The sequence below is a fragment of the Sitodiplosis mosellana genome, unplaced genomic scaffold (assembly GCF_009176505.1).
Source record: "Sitodiplosis mosellana isolate CC-2019 unplaced genomic scaffold, AAFC_SMos_1.0 Smas_scaffold_3, whole genome shotgun sequence".
NCBI classification, from domain to species: Eukaryota; Metazoa; Arthropoda; class Insecta; order Diptera; family Cecidomyiidae; genus Sitodiplosis; species Sitodiplosis mosellana.
Genome location: NW_022595246.1, coordinates 927204 through 943253, shown reverse-complemented (window position 1 = coordinate 943253; position 16050 = coordinate 927204). Strand labels below are relative to the sequence as shown.

At 38.2% G+C, this 16050-nt stretch overlaps 1 protein-coding gene across 1 annotated transcript in view; it reads right to left on the bottom strand.

Moving 5' to 3' along the window:
* Positions 1-15808, bottom strand: part of LOC129565608 (chondroadherin-like) — a 47090-nt gene extending 31282 nt beyond the window's left edge. The window contains exon 1 of the mRNA XM_055440628.1: positions 15435-15808. The gene's annotated coding sequence lies outside the window, so the exon portion shown is untranslated. The remainder of the gene's footprint in view (positions 1-15434) is intronic.
* Positions 15809-16050: the final 242 nt, after the last annotated feature.

Sequence of the window (16050 nt, the reverse complement as noted above, 5' to 3'; positions counted from 1 at the left end):
ACAAGTAGCTAATTCCTCTCTGCTGTTTGCAAACTTCGTTTGTCGATTGTCTTCGCACAATAATACCGTATACCGCTTAAAGAAGTGCAATTGACGTTAAGCAGCTTACGACTTTTAGTTTGTTTGCACAATGTGAAATATACATTGTACCGTTTTGACGCATACACATGCAGAAACACATACACGGAGCGAAAGAGACGGAAACCTGGCAACGGTTTGGGGTTCCTCAAAATGAAACAACACTCAAAATGGAAAAATAATAACGATCCAGCTACATTAAATCCAGAATTACCTCCGTTAAACGCATTTATTATTCTCATTTTCTTACAGCAAATTTGAAGCAATTTTATGATGCGAGAGATGCATCTCGCACAGGCAAACTGTATTTGCTGAAGAAATTTCGCAATTTAAAAAAAATATGAATGACTACAACGAAAAATGCACTTTAAGCAAGAGTCAATGGGTTTTCTGTGAACTTTGATATTAAGTAAAGATTAATTTTTTTTGGTGCACAATGAAAAAGATCTACTTCATTGATACAAAAAGATAGAGAAGAAAAAGTTCATGTGTCTCGTCTCGTTTTTCAGAGTTGTGCACATTTAATGTTGATATAAACTCACAAAAGTTGCCATTGAGACGGATATCAACTTGAGATGCTTATAAGAGGTATGCAAGCCATTTATTTGAGGAATGGTAAAGAACAATCGTCTTATTGATATAATCCGAATCCTCAAGTAAGATGAACGTCAATTGTTGGTTTATCGTTCGGTTGAGTTTATCGACCAACAACTTCTAATTATTATCCATCCAGACCAGCTACACCAGACCGAAATTTGCTTGAATAATTAAATGTGAGCTTTATTCCGCACACATCCACACATACGCAGAAAAATGGATGAGTACGAAGCAAACGCTGCCGATGTTGCCGTTCGATAAGCATATGGAAATTAATTTTAATTCCAGCCTTTCGGGATCGTTTAGAGAAATGAGAATTAGTTTCGCCTATTTATATTTATATATATATATATATGGCATTAGGCGGTTGAAAAATGGATCACGTGCCAAGTCCTAGTATTGTATTGGATTTAATTAAAATGTGTTATGGGAATGGTTGATAAAACAGACAAAAATGGATTCCATGCGCCCGATGCCTTTTAAATCGAGACATCCATATCAATTACGTTCGATTTGAATTGTTGGGTTGGAAACACAACGAAGTGGCGACTAGAATAAAGACTAATGTTTGACCACGTTCCATAAATGTATAACTAGGCATGAAGCGGAGTGAACGAGTGAGAGTGCGTGCGATGGCCAATAAATAAATTATACATGTTGGTCATATTCTGAGCTGATGGTATGATGAGTTCATCAGCAGGAAGTGGAATAAAATAGAGGAAGCGCCGAAATGATTGTTGCCATGAGAGAGTTCGGCGTGCATTTCATAGCAAAACGAATGAGAATGATCATGCAATTTATATTAGTAATTGGCTGTTGGCATCCCCTGAAATGTGTGTTAGCCCGTTGGCTACTTGTAGAGTCTAATGGCATTCGCACTTGACCGCATGCATATGAAATGTTGGTCAACAGCCACGGAGTCACACAAACACATCACACTCAATGCGAATTGATGTGAACCATGGAAATGAACGAATGAATGAATGAGAGTAAAAAAGATTCCCACTTTAGCAGTCAATTTGATAAGATTTAAGCGGATGGTGAGGGAAAAAAATGCTATGGAAATGTTAGCATCGTCGAACAGTACGTGTACGGTCACATTCCGCTACAGTCCTCTCTGTTTATTTATTTGTTTTGCACTTTCTACAGTCTCAAATTTGCCCTCAGTCGTCCATCTTCGCTGTTGTTTGAGTGTTGCCGTTGTCGCTACTGCTGCGCCGCTATGTTACATTGCCTCTGCTGTTGTTGTTGTTTTCCATTCTCGCATTTCACATAACAAGTGCGATATCTGAATCACAAATACGCCACTCGATGTTCGACACAAACAAACCTTTTTTTTCTACCCTAACTTTTATCACGCGCCACAACGAAAATGCTACATGCCAAGCAAATATATCCCAACGTCTCCAAAATTTGGTTTACAATAATATATTTATATGCACCTAATATCGTAATCGTATACATTTATTCGCTGTGCCGTTCAATGATTTGCACGGCATGGAAAATATAAGCGAATGTGCCTCCATCTCCGAAAATGATGATAACAACACCTTTTGTTGCAACCAAAGCCCTGATACAAAGTTACACATACACCCGACAAATGGGAAAGTAAAAGGGATCTCTCTTTCGCAGCAAGCGAGCGAAAGAGGAAGAGCAGGGTGGTGGAAAATGCGCTCGCACACAAGTCGAATAAAATGAAAACAATCATCATGAATTCATGAATTCATTGTTCTCGTTACAGAGTCCAACTTTTTTTCGCCTGTGTTCCGGACGACTTTGAATGTGTGGCAGTATGTGTGTATGTGACTTGTGGAGCGCTGTAATAATGATTTTGTGCGGCAGCAGCACGTACCATGGCACATATCAGCACGGCATAGCAAACATGAGTGAGTGAATGAGTGTTGGTTTTTATGAAGTCATTTTAATAAATGGCTAGCACCTAGCATCATTGGCTTAGCTCATCATAAACTGAACACGTTTTCATCGTCGACAAGCGCAAATTGTGTCGTCAATGAACTCAAGACAAGCTGTGGAGCCAGCTAGGCAGCTAGTAACGTCATCGACATTTCTCACGCTTTCACAGTGCAGCATTATCAAGCATCTGAAAACCGAAATGCCAAGCGAAATGGGAAGAACACACACACACGTCAGAAAATTTTCGCATAAAAAATGCAGATCCTTCATCGAGAGATACAAAGAAGATAGGGAACAACAGAAAAAATCGTGCGCACACTGAACGATAACATTCATAGCAACAAAAAAAATGCTGGTAAACAATCGCGATGACAAAAAAAACCTTTAATACAATTTAATAAATAAACATTCGCGCAATCAGAATGCAAAAACGAAAGACACGTCGCGCCGAAAACGTCGACTGACACATCGTCTTGATTAAGTCATATTAGCATTGTGGTTAAGGCGTCAACAACGACGGCGGCTTCTCTCGTTTTTTTTAAAGACTATTAGTGAATTTTTGACGACTATCAATTCGTTCGTGCATAGACGACGTGTGAATCAGACTTGGCGAATACCATGGAATTAATAAGGGTACAATTTTCGGATGGTGGTGCCACAGGCTGAGTTATAAAACCTCAAGCTGAACAAAACCCACACACACAGCGCACACAACAAGAAAAAAGTGTTACTTTTCTCAGTCAGCGATTCATACGCTTGAATGTCTTAAGCTTATGAAATTTATCACATTTGTATATCACAACATAGGGCACATACATACAATTTCCAATGCGAAATTACGCTTTCGGGCTTTACGGGCTGTTGTTTACGTTGGCCTTTTTTTACCATTCCAATCTAATAAATATGGCTTAAACATTTTTCGTGTAATAAAACACATGTCGCTCACACGTGCAATCGTCTGCGCTGCGGTTGAATAGAGAAACACACACACACACTCATACTTTCTTTTCTTGTAATCGTCGTACACCGGAATATACGCCACAGTTATTATCGCAACGGAAAAAAATAGATAAACATAAACTACGGTCTCAAGGATAACAACTGTATATTTGAATCCAGCGAAACACTAAAACTCCAGCTTAAACAATCGCGATAATGTGTCCAAAATGAAATTCAATAAGTCTTTCGCATGCGTTTGCATGTCCGATAAAAAAAAATAGACACTTTCAGCCAGGACAAAGAGTTTGGAATAAAACCGAGAATGCCTTTAGTTTCGAGGATGGAATATAGTCATAAAATAGTGACAAATATTTACACGCAACGTTGAAGAATATAAATTATTGTTGGTGGAGAAAAAATGGTCATAAACCGAGAGAAAGAGAGAATGAGTGTTATGGCGGACAATGGCCAAGGCCAGCAAATGGCCGAAATACTTTCCACACAGATATATCCGGGCCTGAATTAGATATAGGATGAATGAAGACTAAGCACTTCCATCGAGCGTAACATATAAAATGCAACAGTAAATATGAACCATGATAAAAATCATTCTATATACTACGCTCCCTCACATGCTATTTATCGCTTTGTTTTACTATAACAATAAACAACGTATACAATAGCGGCGGTGGCAGCAGCAGCAAAATCCGTCGAAAATCGTTGCGCTTAATACACATGTGTAGGGGGCTACACATACATACACTCCACTACACGTGGAGTATCGACCAAAATCAGAATATTGATTGTTAGTTACACTGTTTGGCTGTTGCTCGTTTCTATTTTCATTTTTTGCTGTTTTAGCCCGCACATACCGAAATTGTCTTTCACATATTCTGCATTCATTCAGCACACATAATTTTAGTGATAATCCCAATTCCCCAAAGCAATCGTTTTGTTCGAATGCCATGAGAGTACTCTTTTTTGGCATATGAATGTGCTTGTGTTTGTATTCAATGTTGTGAACGCAAGAGAGAGAGAGAGAGAGAGAGAGAGAGAGAGAGAGAGAGAGAGAGAGAGAGAGAGAGAGAGAGAGAGAGAGAGAGAATAAAAAGCTGCCAACCGAGCAGCCAATGGGATCCGTTTGTTTGCTATTTGATGCTTGCTTTGGTATTCAAAATGTGAAGCATACAACGTGCATTGATTAGGGGCTTTTTTTCTGTTCGGTTTTTGCAATGCGAACGACCATTTGTATTCACAAAACCGAAAATAAATCATGTGGGATGAATTCATTCAATAAAAAATAACTCGCCAATAATTTAAATGCGATGCAATTTGTTTGGTCAGTAAATATGATTATGGGATTGAAAATTAAAATCCATATCTCAAAATCACTACGATCCGATTTGTCGAGTGGCGGCGACGGCGACGGCGGCAGTAGTGCTTGAGTCAATGGCCAAAAAATGCCATAAAAAATAATAGCAAATCGCACACTTGGCTCGGGTGGGTCATCGGTAACATAATTCTTTTGTCTCGGCATTCAATCACTTGGCGCAATGGATGTTGCTTAATTCCATTGCAGTGCCACTTTTCCATTATAGCCATTTGTTTCCTCTCTCTTTCTCTTTGCCTCCCCCTTGCCATACTTGTACTCTGTCTTTTCGATTGCCGACCAATTCAAAATGAATTACACAATTTCCACATTGCAAAGCAATTCGAATGTAATGGGTAAGCAAATAGCATAATAGCCATTCGAGAAGATAAAAACCAGCACGAAGCAAATAAAATAACCGAAAAAATATCAATTTGCTTTTATTGATTCGATTCGATCTTATCGTTGCTATAAAAATAATAACGATAAAATACGACACATAATCCAGTGGAAAACCATTTTGAACGGAGTACAGTAAATATAGGTCAAATTGGTGACCCGACGAAGTGGTTTCAATATACACATTCTTCTCTTTAACTGTGCTTTTTCCTACACAAACGACAGAAGATCCGTTCGCGGGCACTTACTTCAAACCACAAAAAAATCCATTCGGCAAACAGTCGCTCTGGAGTGATCGAATGGAAGAGCTGAATGTGAAGCCGCGCGCGACGCTCACATCGCGAAAATATCAGCTTGAAATAAAGTGAAAGACGTAACATTTGATTATTGTTTATCACTTTATTTATGGGTATGTATTCATTGTTTGTAATATGTGGTTTTATGTTTGCATTCAGCCACTGTATCGCATCACCACCATCAAATCGACTCTTTTTTTTCTCTTCTCCGCGCTCTATATATACGAGATGCGATTACATATACAGCATTTGTTCGTTTTACCATGAACTGGAAATCGAATGAGCAGCCAAAACTGACAGCATCAATAAAAACGTAAATTTTATCCCATAAATTATATTATGTGTTGGTTCGTTTGTTCGATTTTTCCTCATTCATTCGCTCTCTCTTTCTCTATTTTCCCGGAGGCTTTTCATCGTACTCGTCGTATTTGGGTGTTTTATGCACCATATTCGATACGTGAGCGCTGGTCATTTGCACCAACAATAAGCATCACATACACACACACAATGTTTGTTGTCTGCATGAGGTTCGATTTTTACCATTTATCATCGCAACCGAATCGGATCAATGCCTTTTGTAACGACCACCACCACCTCCACAGCCCGCCCGTTGTTGTTTTTTTCCCTGCATCATTTTATTCTTCCTAGTTCTCTATTGCTAACACGCGTAATTTAACATCGATCTGCGTTTTTGTTATTCAAATGTCGGTTTTATTGCCGATCAATTGCTCGGTTTTTCTGCATTCAATGCTCATTGTTGTTGTTTTTTTATGCCATGGATTAATTTGATTTTGATGGTTTGAACATGAACACGCATCGTTTCACAAGCTCTTTACCGTTCGCGCTTTTTTCATTCGCAGAAATGATTTTGTTTAGAACATCGCGCTTGAGGGAATCTAATTAAAATCATTTTTATTTACACAAAAGCACATTCACAACCAAAATACATGGCATTATTTTTTTGCCCTGAATGTGAGTTGGAATATTCCATCAAATCGATTGTTTTCATTTGATTCTGCAATAAACTCAATCATACGGTTCGACATTGCCCGTTGGTCACACAGAGGGTGGGAGAGAGAGAGTGCATATCGAATTCAATGGCGTAATTGTTAAATTGTATAAGACATTGTAAATATGTATGATGACGAGACGGGTTGTGAGCATTGGTTGGCAAAAATGTAATTTCATTATCCAAATCAAAATATAATAATAAGCCGGGTAATGGAAAAAGGTGGATTCACTTCTAGGTGTGGTCCCTGGCCTCACTCGAAAATTGCATTTCATTGCAAGTGACAATATTAATGAATTTATTCGAGTACTGCGGCCACACCAATCCAATATGAAATACATTTTCGTAGCAGAATTCGTGGTTGTGGTATGTTACATTTTGATGGAATTTTGTTGGTTGGTGTACCATTCGAATTCCACCGGATGAAAAGAGAGTGAGAGAGAGCAAGAGACTGGGGGAAGAGGTATAGATATGAAAAGAGAGCAAAAGAGAAAGCGAACAAGAGACCGACAAATTGGTACGATGAAAAGTATATGCAACATACATGCATTCATATAATTTTCCTCTAGTTTATTCAAATATATATGCATATTGTTTGAAATAAATGTCAAATATTGATATTGCCAAAGATAAACGTGGTTTTGAGCATATACGATTGGAAAATCAAACCAATTATCCATAATAATTCATGTTATATAAAATATTCATAATCGGTGTACGTATGTATACTGTATAATTGAAAGTTGTCTTGTCGCTCTTGATTTATTCCCATTCGCTAGCACTTTATTGCCAAGTGTCAATTTAGCACTGCATCGTATCGGTTTCACTTATCAATTTCATTCGATCTTGTGTGGTTGAAAATCGAAACGGGAATCGTTCGGGAAATTTATTGTATGGACCTCGTGCCACTTGGAATTATATTTCCAAAATCGTTCGATATTAATTAGTATTGAATATTGATGGTGCCATGTTTTTCTTTCTGGTGGCGGGATGGATGAGTGTTCATATCCATTTTGTAAATATTAATATCATTAAGAGTGGACGTTATCATCAATGGAAACAGTTTACACCTTTTTAGTAGCCATATAAGTGCTGTTCAAAAGGACGTGTCAGTTTGTAAGTATCTCTCTATTTGGTTTAAGGAGCGCTGATGTGTCAAACTACCACAAAAAAAGTCGGTTGACGAAAGTGGTTCCTTTTGAAGTGAACGGAAAAAGACAGGTAATTAGCTTGAAAAGTTGACTCAGTGCAAAAGTAAATACCAATTTTTATCGGAAGGTGTTTTTATCTACACCCTATTTAGATAGTTTGTTTGCAATCAACCATTAGGCCACTGGCTTTGGCTTTGGCTTTGTAAATGTGGCTTTCATAGCAACAAGCGTAGCTCTATCTTGCTCCATTGAAATACTCGCAGCCTTTTGAGGCGATTAGAAACTAATCCACACTGCTTACAAAATCTCTCTCTCGTTTCCTCGTTTTCTCGTTTTTCACCGAAGTGCGCTCTGTTTTCCATTTGAATGGAACTCAGTGAGCGCGTTTTTCATCTGACATACAGAAAAATGAGAATGTACAAGTAGCAATCCAATTTGGGTGTGTGTTTTTCAATCTTAATCTCTTAATGAAATGGCATTTTAGTTAGCTTCGAATATTTAAACGTCTGTAAAACTCCATTTCTCAAATCAAGTTGGATCGAGTTTTTGTGCTCGTCTGTAAACGAAACCGTTGATTGCTTTTGCCGTTTTTGTCTCTCTCTCTCTATTTGGTCGTTTCTCGAGTCCGACACATTTCATTTGCTTGTTTGCTCCCATCCGCACGAAATGCTTCAATAAAGATTTCATTTGTGCTTGTTCGAACGAATGCCAGAAAAAATCACTAAAGCCAAGTTCAACGAATCTCGTTGGTTGCTTTTTCTTACTCTGCAGGAAGCATCAATTTGTCATTAATAAATTAGTCATTCATTCGATGCATCAAAGCTCAAAGTGGATAGTTGGAAACTCAGCACGGTTAATATTCCTTTTTCGATGATTGTCGACGGATTTTTTTCTTACTTTGTCGGTTGTTTCAAAGTAATGGCTACATTTGGCAGAATTTGGAAAGAGCTCTAAAAGGAGTCGAGAAGGCGAGGTCATTCTCTTTAATTTGAAGAGAAAAACGACCCCACCTCACAATGGATGTAAGGTTATAGAAAATTTCGTGTCGTATACTTCGTTTTACATGGGCAAAAATTAAGGCGTTTCACATCAGCTGAAAATCCTCGGTGACGCAGTTGGTCATTTGTGTTGCTGCCCCAGCACGGGCAAAATCGTGCTCTTGTCTTATTAACTACTAGTTTGTGTGCACTTGCACAATTTTTTTCCAACAATGAGCACAAGAACAAAAAACACATTTAAAACGTAAAGTATTTTCCAACTGTAAAGATTAATGAGCATAAAACGTTACCATTTATTCAGCATCATCCACGGTGAAAGAAGAAGAAGAGAAAAAAGAGCCGGTACGACTCGAAAAAGAAACCAACAACAGCAGCATATTTATTGCTCTTCCTTCGTCAAAGTTTTTAGCGTAAAAAAAACCATCACGAGGCGAAAAACGTTTGCAATTAACGTTTGCTCGGAATCAAGCACCAAATCTTTTAATTTGCCCTTTTTTCTTCGTTTTCGGCCAATGAACAAATTGGGCGTTTTACCTTCTCTGCTTGCAAATGTCAAATGAACACGAAAAAACAACTATAAAACGATGTTTTTGTTCCTTGCTGGAATGAAGTGAATCAGTCGATGATGTCATTAATTGAAGCTAACAAATCGAACGGTTTTCCATTGTTTTTTGTCAATGCATTCGAACTACTAAGAAAATTCCGCCCGATGAACATGAATTCATTAAAAAATCACCCACGTCTTTGATTGGAGTTAATAAACAAATTGAATCGTTTATGAAGAGCAGTGAAAATTGAAAACATGGAAAAAAAACTTGCATTCAAACGTTTTTATTCCGTTCGTTTTTCGGCTAATGTTAGCTAAAGAGAGAAATAGCGCGCGCTTTATTTTTGCATTACATCAAAGTTATTTTGCATGGCGCGTGGATGAAATGGTTCGTTCATTATGAACGGTCAAAAGGTGGTCTTTTCCACCAAATTCCGCCCGACTTCATTGATGTTCCAGTGGCTAACGGCCATTTTTTGCAAAAGGTTTCAATAAAAACAAATTATGTTTTTTGCTGCAACCAAATTTTGCCTGATCTTACGGTCAATCAACAAAACATTGGCAAAAATGTAACAAATAATTTTCAATCCCATAAAAAGCGGTGGTATTTCTGGCTGTGAGCTTTTGATGCTCCCAAAATGGAATCCATGGCGGGAATTTTTCATGCGAAACGTTTTTAGTTGGTTTCCGTTGCACACATCCGGTTTTGCTCTGTGCTTTTTAATGGTTTTATATTTAGCGTTGGTCAGTTGTTTTTGATATAATCGGTTGGCGGTTGCATGAGCAACGCGACACGAGAGCCAAAACGAAAAGTGGCCACGATATTCTCATTAGATTATTTATCCAAATAATTTATTTAGATCGGAGGAAAAGTAGAGCGTGACGCTTGAGCTGACCACATTTTAGAGGCCATTTGCTGGACGATGCATATGACCTAGCAACAAAATGACAACGAGTGGGTAGAATACGAATCACACAAACATCCAATAAATTTGATGGTACACATTTCACTGTGCAGAAATTCTTCCTCTCTCTCTCCCTCTGCCGCCTTAACCTTATCTCTCTCTCTCCTTTTTTTTCAAATGTTCATCGTTTTTGGCTTAGTATATTTTTTCGTACAACTTAAAAACAGATTCAAACAATGTCTCTTTTTTCCATGTCCCCCTTTGATTCTCACTGTATGTTTCAGCCAAACTAACTGAAATTCGGTTGTTCACGTAGAAAAAACTGCTGGTGGTTACCGCAACTAGCAGCATCCATTATAGCAACAAAGGGAAATTAATTGTGAATTCGTGTTTTTGTTGACGTCGCATCGAATATGTTTGTATGGAGGATGAGTGAGGCAAGAGACCACATAGCTGATGTGCAACGTAATACGAAAGTATGAGACAAGAGCAACAATTGTGGTTCGCATCAGCGCACTGTGAATGCCAAAAAAGCTTTATCGAAAATAATACATTTCGGTTTCGTTGCATTAGTCGATGTAGTCGTGGTTGGTGTTGGCGTTGTTGCTGTTGTTATTGGAGGAATGCACGGCATGGAATGGTTGCTGCATTCAAGTCGATTGTTGGCATTATCGTTTGTATGCTGTGCCTCTGAACGCACCACCGAAAAATTTTATTATAAATTTACTGCGGATGGGAGCACACAATGTGGTAGCTGATAATTTGTATTCATACGCTACCGCTGAATGCCGATGAATGAAGCGGTTAACGTTTGCGATTTCATTAATGAAGCAAAACCAGAACAAATGTCGATTGTTCTGCATCACGCACACAGAGACTCACACACCGTTCAACCGACAACAGCGAACAAATAACCGCGTCCATAATGTCATTAACAGTATGCGCAACCGGAAAAATGGCCCAGGTGCTGCGACTCAAAACTAGAAAACAAGTATTCAACGCGTGTAATTGTTTAGAGACGATCGGGTTTGCTCCATTGTTGCTACCTCAGAAAAAAAAAATTGCATTCATTTAGCTAATTTACCTCGATCATTTTACTGCACATCACAAAATCGCGGTGAACCCACCGAAATTGCTTCTAATGACACTTTAAACAATGGCGCTTTGCATCGACGATAATATTTAGCGATGCTGCTCTCCGCATACGAACGATAATTTTTTCTATCTGCCATTAACACAATCACAATTTCTGACACCAACACATCGCGGCTCATTATGAAACATTCAAACACAGAGCAAAATACAAAATTATTGCCAATTCATACGAAAATAAATGCACCCCCTTTATGCGCACATCAAACTTTATTTTATGGCAATTAAATCCGTGTGCCTCAGTAACAATGGCCGTTTTATTAGTGGCAAACCGAAAAACTCCCACTTACGAATTGCCATTAACGATTTTCTTTTATTTTAAAAGCATCACATTCATGTGATGATGTCACATAAGCAACGCTGTCATCATGAAATGATGGGCTATAATGTCACACGGGGTGCTGATGTCAGGTGCTTACTTCGTTTGAAATACGCATTTTATTGAACCGTAAATGTCATATTCACCGCCTACAATCCGCCCATTGTTCTTGCCATTTCGAACAATGGTTTTAAATTACAAAATCACCTACAACTTTCAGGCAACGCTCACGTAAACAGGACGACAACGACGACGACGACCACGTTCTTTCACAACTGTAACATCAACTCAATGGATGTTTAGTTAAAATGCCAAAAAAAGTATCCCATTCACAGAACATAAAAAAGAGCTAAGTACAATGGAATTATCCGATTTGAAGACAACCGAAAACGAAACTTTTAAAATTCCAAACAAATGCGACTTTCTCTTCTTTTCGCCCATTGTTCCTTATTACTGTTGTGGCTTCTGTTGAACTCTTCGATTTGAATCATTTGGCCAAGCAATTCGAAAGCAAAGCTGCTCGAAGAAAATAAAGCGGAAAAGAATCACACCAATTTACTTGGCATACGAGCGCCCGAGAGAGGGGGGAGGGTAGACAGAAAGCGAGATGTTGTTCGGTCAATTTACAAAGTTCATAGTTCAAAATCACTTTGCGCATTAAAATTGAAGGTAGGAAAACGGAAAAGGAATCAAAAACTTTGAAATAAAGTTTTCAAATTACGTTTGCAATACATACTCTTTGGTTGGATGGCCGGGCACCCACTCTCTCCGGCGCAATTTCAGTAGCATTTACGATGCGTGAATGTAAAATAGATGCCTCTCATTCGGGAATGCAATCAGTTTTTAAGTATGAGTATTAAACTTTAAATTGTTGAGAGATATTTTTTTTTCAACAATCTTTTCTCGAGCATTTTTTTCTTTTTTTCAATTTTTTCATTTAATGAAGATTAGAAATGTTCAAAGCTGATGAGCGAAGTATGGAGAAAAGTTTTGTGAAAAGTCACTGTGTAAAAATCTCAGCGTTATGCATTGCGATGAAGCAAAAGCAACGAGATCGTTTGGAGTGTGCGTAGTTTGACTTAGTTCTAAAGAAGCCACAAGAAAGTCATTAAATTAATTAGATGAAAATCGACCAGAAGAAAAGAAGATTGTGGAGAGCTAAGAGCGTATAATAGAAAGTGCTATCGCTGCAATTATTCGGCGAAAATGATGAAAAGTTCGAGATTTAAATCCCACGGTGTGACCAAACTTGTATGAATGGGCCGAAACGAAAAAAAAAACAACACATGAATTATAAATGTGTGAACGTCGCCGGGAAAATGAACAAACGAAAAAAAGTGCTTGTTCAAAAAATCTGGGCCACATATGTTTCAATGCCTTTCAATTCACGTAAAATGATACATCAATAATTTTTTGCTGCTGTTGTTCTCGGTTTGTTGGCCCATAAATAATCGTTAAAATGCAAATGATATTCCATCAAAGCGTAAAAATGTGTTGAGCACCGAACAAACACGTGCGATGACAAGCCGAATAAAATATGGGATGACAATCACGAAAGTGCGAGAGTGTGAAAACGGCAGAGAGAGAGAGCGGGAGTGTGAAAAAAAATTACACAAAATTCCCGCATGCATGAGCTTGCAGCACACACACAAAATATCCGTCCTCCACGTTCCATAGCCACAGAGTAATCGCATAGGTTATGACTTGTGAACTACCGAAACATTTGTAAAGCAAATAACCAACGAAACGCAAAGTGAAAAAATGGAAGGAGGAAGGAGAGAGAGAGAGAGAGAGAGATAGGGACGACTCGAGCGTCGAAAGTTTGAACGAATAAGAAAAGAAATATTTATCTAACAAGTTTTAAGGATAAAAAAATATACACCAAGGAGTTTTCAATTTCAACTAAACACTTTGCGCTGCTGCTGCTGCTGCTGGTGCATGTGAACTGAAACGATGATGTTGTTTTTTTCTCTTCATACCATGGTCGATATGGTTGGTCTTTCAGCGCGTCGCACACACGGGTCTGGTCAGAAGCTAAGCACCGAGACTTCAAGATGCAAGAAAATGTGAACAACGAAGCGGCAAACGGTCTCACTCTCGAATAGCGACGACGGTAAGCAAACTAAATACAACAGCAACAACAACCGAAAAATACACGTCTTTCAGAACAGTTCGTCCGATGTGGCATATCTATTTGTATTATTTATATGCTTTTTTTTCTTCTTTTTCGTTTCTCACTTTTGGATCTGGAGCTGAAAGAAAAGGCGACTGGTCTCCTGGCGATAAGGATTTCAGGCAACGGACATGAAATACACAATTTTTTCCCTTCATTCTTTGCTTCATACTTTTGGCCACGGCGTGAAAAAAGGCACTTCTTTTTGAATATCTCGTCTTTTTTTTTCTTAGGACATGGTTTTCCATTCGAAGCGGAGAAGGAGAAGGAAAAAAGTGTAGAAGAAGAAATCTTGAGTCCGTTCAGGCTTTTCGTTAACGCAAATCACATAAATACACAGCGAAGCGAGAGAGAATACGATATACAAAGGGCGGCCGATAGGTGTGCACTATCTAGGCATACCCCGATACTGCTGCTTTGCACAATGATAAATTGCATACGTGATGATATTTTCAAGAGTTTTTGGCGCTGGGCATTGTTAGTTCGTTTGCTATTTTAGTAGAAATATTTTCTTTGCTTTTGTTGCACACGCATTTAACTCCAGCACATATCATGTCCCGCACATACACACACCGACCGACCGACCGACCGACCAACGATACTGAAGGCGACTACTTGTGATAATAATTTCACATTTGTTTGCTGTGGAAGAGATGTTTAGTTTATTTCTCTATTTCGGTTGCTCGTATCACAAAACACGCTCGACTCGGTTCTGGGTTTATGTATATGTGTGTTCCTTTTTTTGTCCGTAATCATATGCGACAAAGAAAGGAAAAAAAAACGTTTCTTTCTCTCTGTCGGCGCAGTCATCTCTGGCTTTGTTGCTAATGTAGTTTCTGTTTCTCGCAACCGCCACTGTGTTTTATCCATCCACAAAAGCTTCCCGTATTCTACTTCAAACACACACACACACACACATACAGGGGAAAAAAATAGCGGTACTCGTCGAATCTAGATACCATATTATCATAATTTTATTGTGTATGTGCACTCGTTAGACTGAAATTTATGTTTTATTATTTTCCTTTTCTTATTCCTCTCTGGCTCTCTTCATTTGGGAGATCAGAACAGAAAAAAAGTGTATCAAACTAGTAAAGTAGAATAAGGAAAGAGAGAAAAAATGAATCGAGACTTCGTTGAAATGGAAAATTATATTATTTTCCTCCAACCGACAACAGTCGCATACGAAGGTAAATATCACTTTAAACGTTGACGGTTTGAATGTCACGAATGCCACATTATTATCGTTTGCGGTTGCAAAATTGATTTGTGAAAGGAAAACTAAATGAAAAAAAAAATTATGATGTTCTCATTATGAGTTTCCATCGTTGAATGTCGTTGGGTGTGTGATGAGGGGAGTAGGTTTTGTCATTTACATTTTTGTCGTGTACGATATTTTCTGTTACTCTCTGCCTTTCGTTTCGGCTGAAGCATCATAGAAAATATCATTAGACCACAACGAATGTCGCTGTCGAGTGCAAACAGTATACCAAAACCGAAGCGGAAAAAAATTGTTATTGAAACGACAGAAAAAAACGGGAGGAAGAATATACAAAAAAAAACGTGCACATACACCGAATATACTTACCATTCATTCTAACGAGATAAAAAACAATTATTCCGTATCGTTTTCCGTTTTGCATCCGTTCTATTTCTACACTCCCTTTTTTCTGTGCACACAATTATCGATGTAATTTTTATGGTATTGTTGTTGTGTCCGTCTGTTTTGTATCTCTTTTTTTCCCTGTGGTATTAAACGCTGTTAATTGATGTAACTAAGTTGTCATCACTTTGGTTCTCAGTCCACCACCCCAGGTTCAGTTGCAGATATCAAATGTAAATTGCATATTGAAGCGCATTGCGCGCACGCGTTCAATTAGTAAAATGTGAAATTGAAATTTTCTACAGCTGCTTTGCTAAATGTGTTTGCAATTTCCGCAGATTACATTGTTACCTCATTGAATATATGACCCCCGAACAAAGTTAGCAGTGCTACCGTAGCACACAATCGTTTTTTTTTATGTTGAAAAAATATTTTTACACTTTGGTTTTCTGCTTTTTTTCTCACCTTTCACATTGTCGACGGAATTACTTCACTCAAAAAGTTAGTTTCGTTAAAAATACAAGCTCTCACTTCAGAAAATCTGTTTGGTGCAACGCAGCAAGAAAAAAAAAGAAATTCCTACTGATTTATGTTATTAATA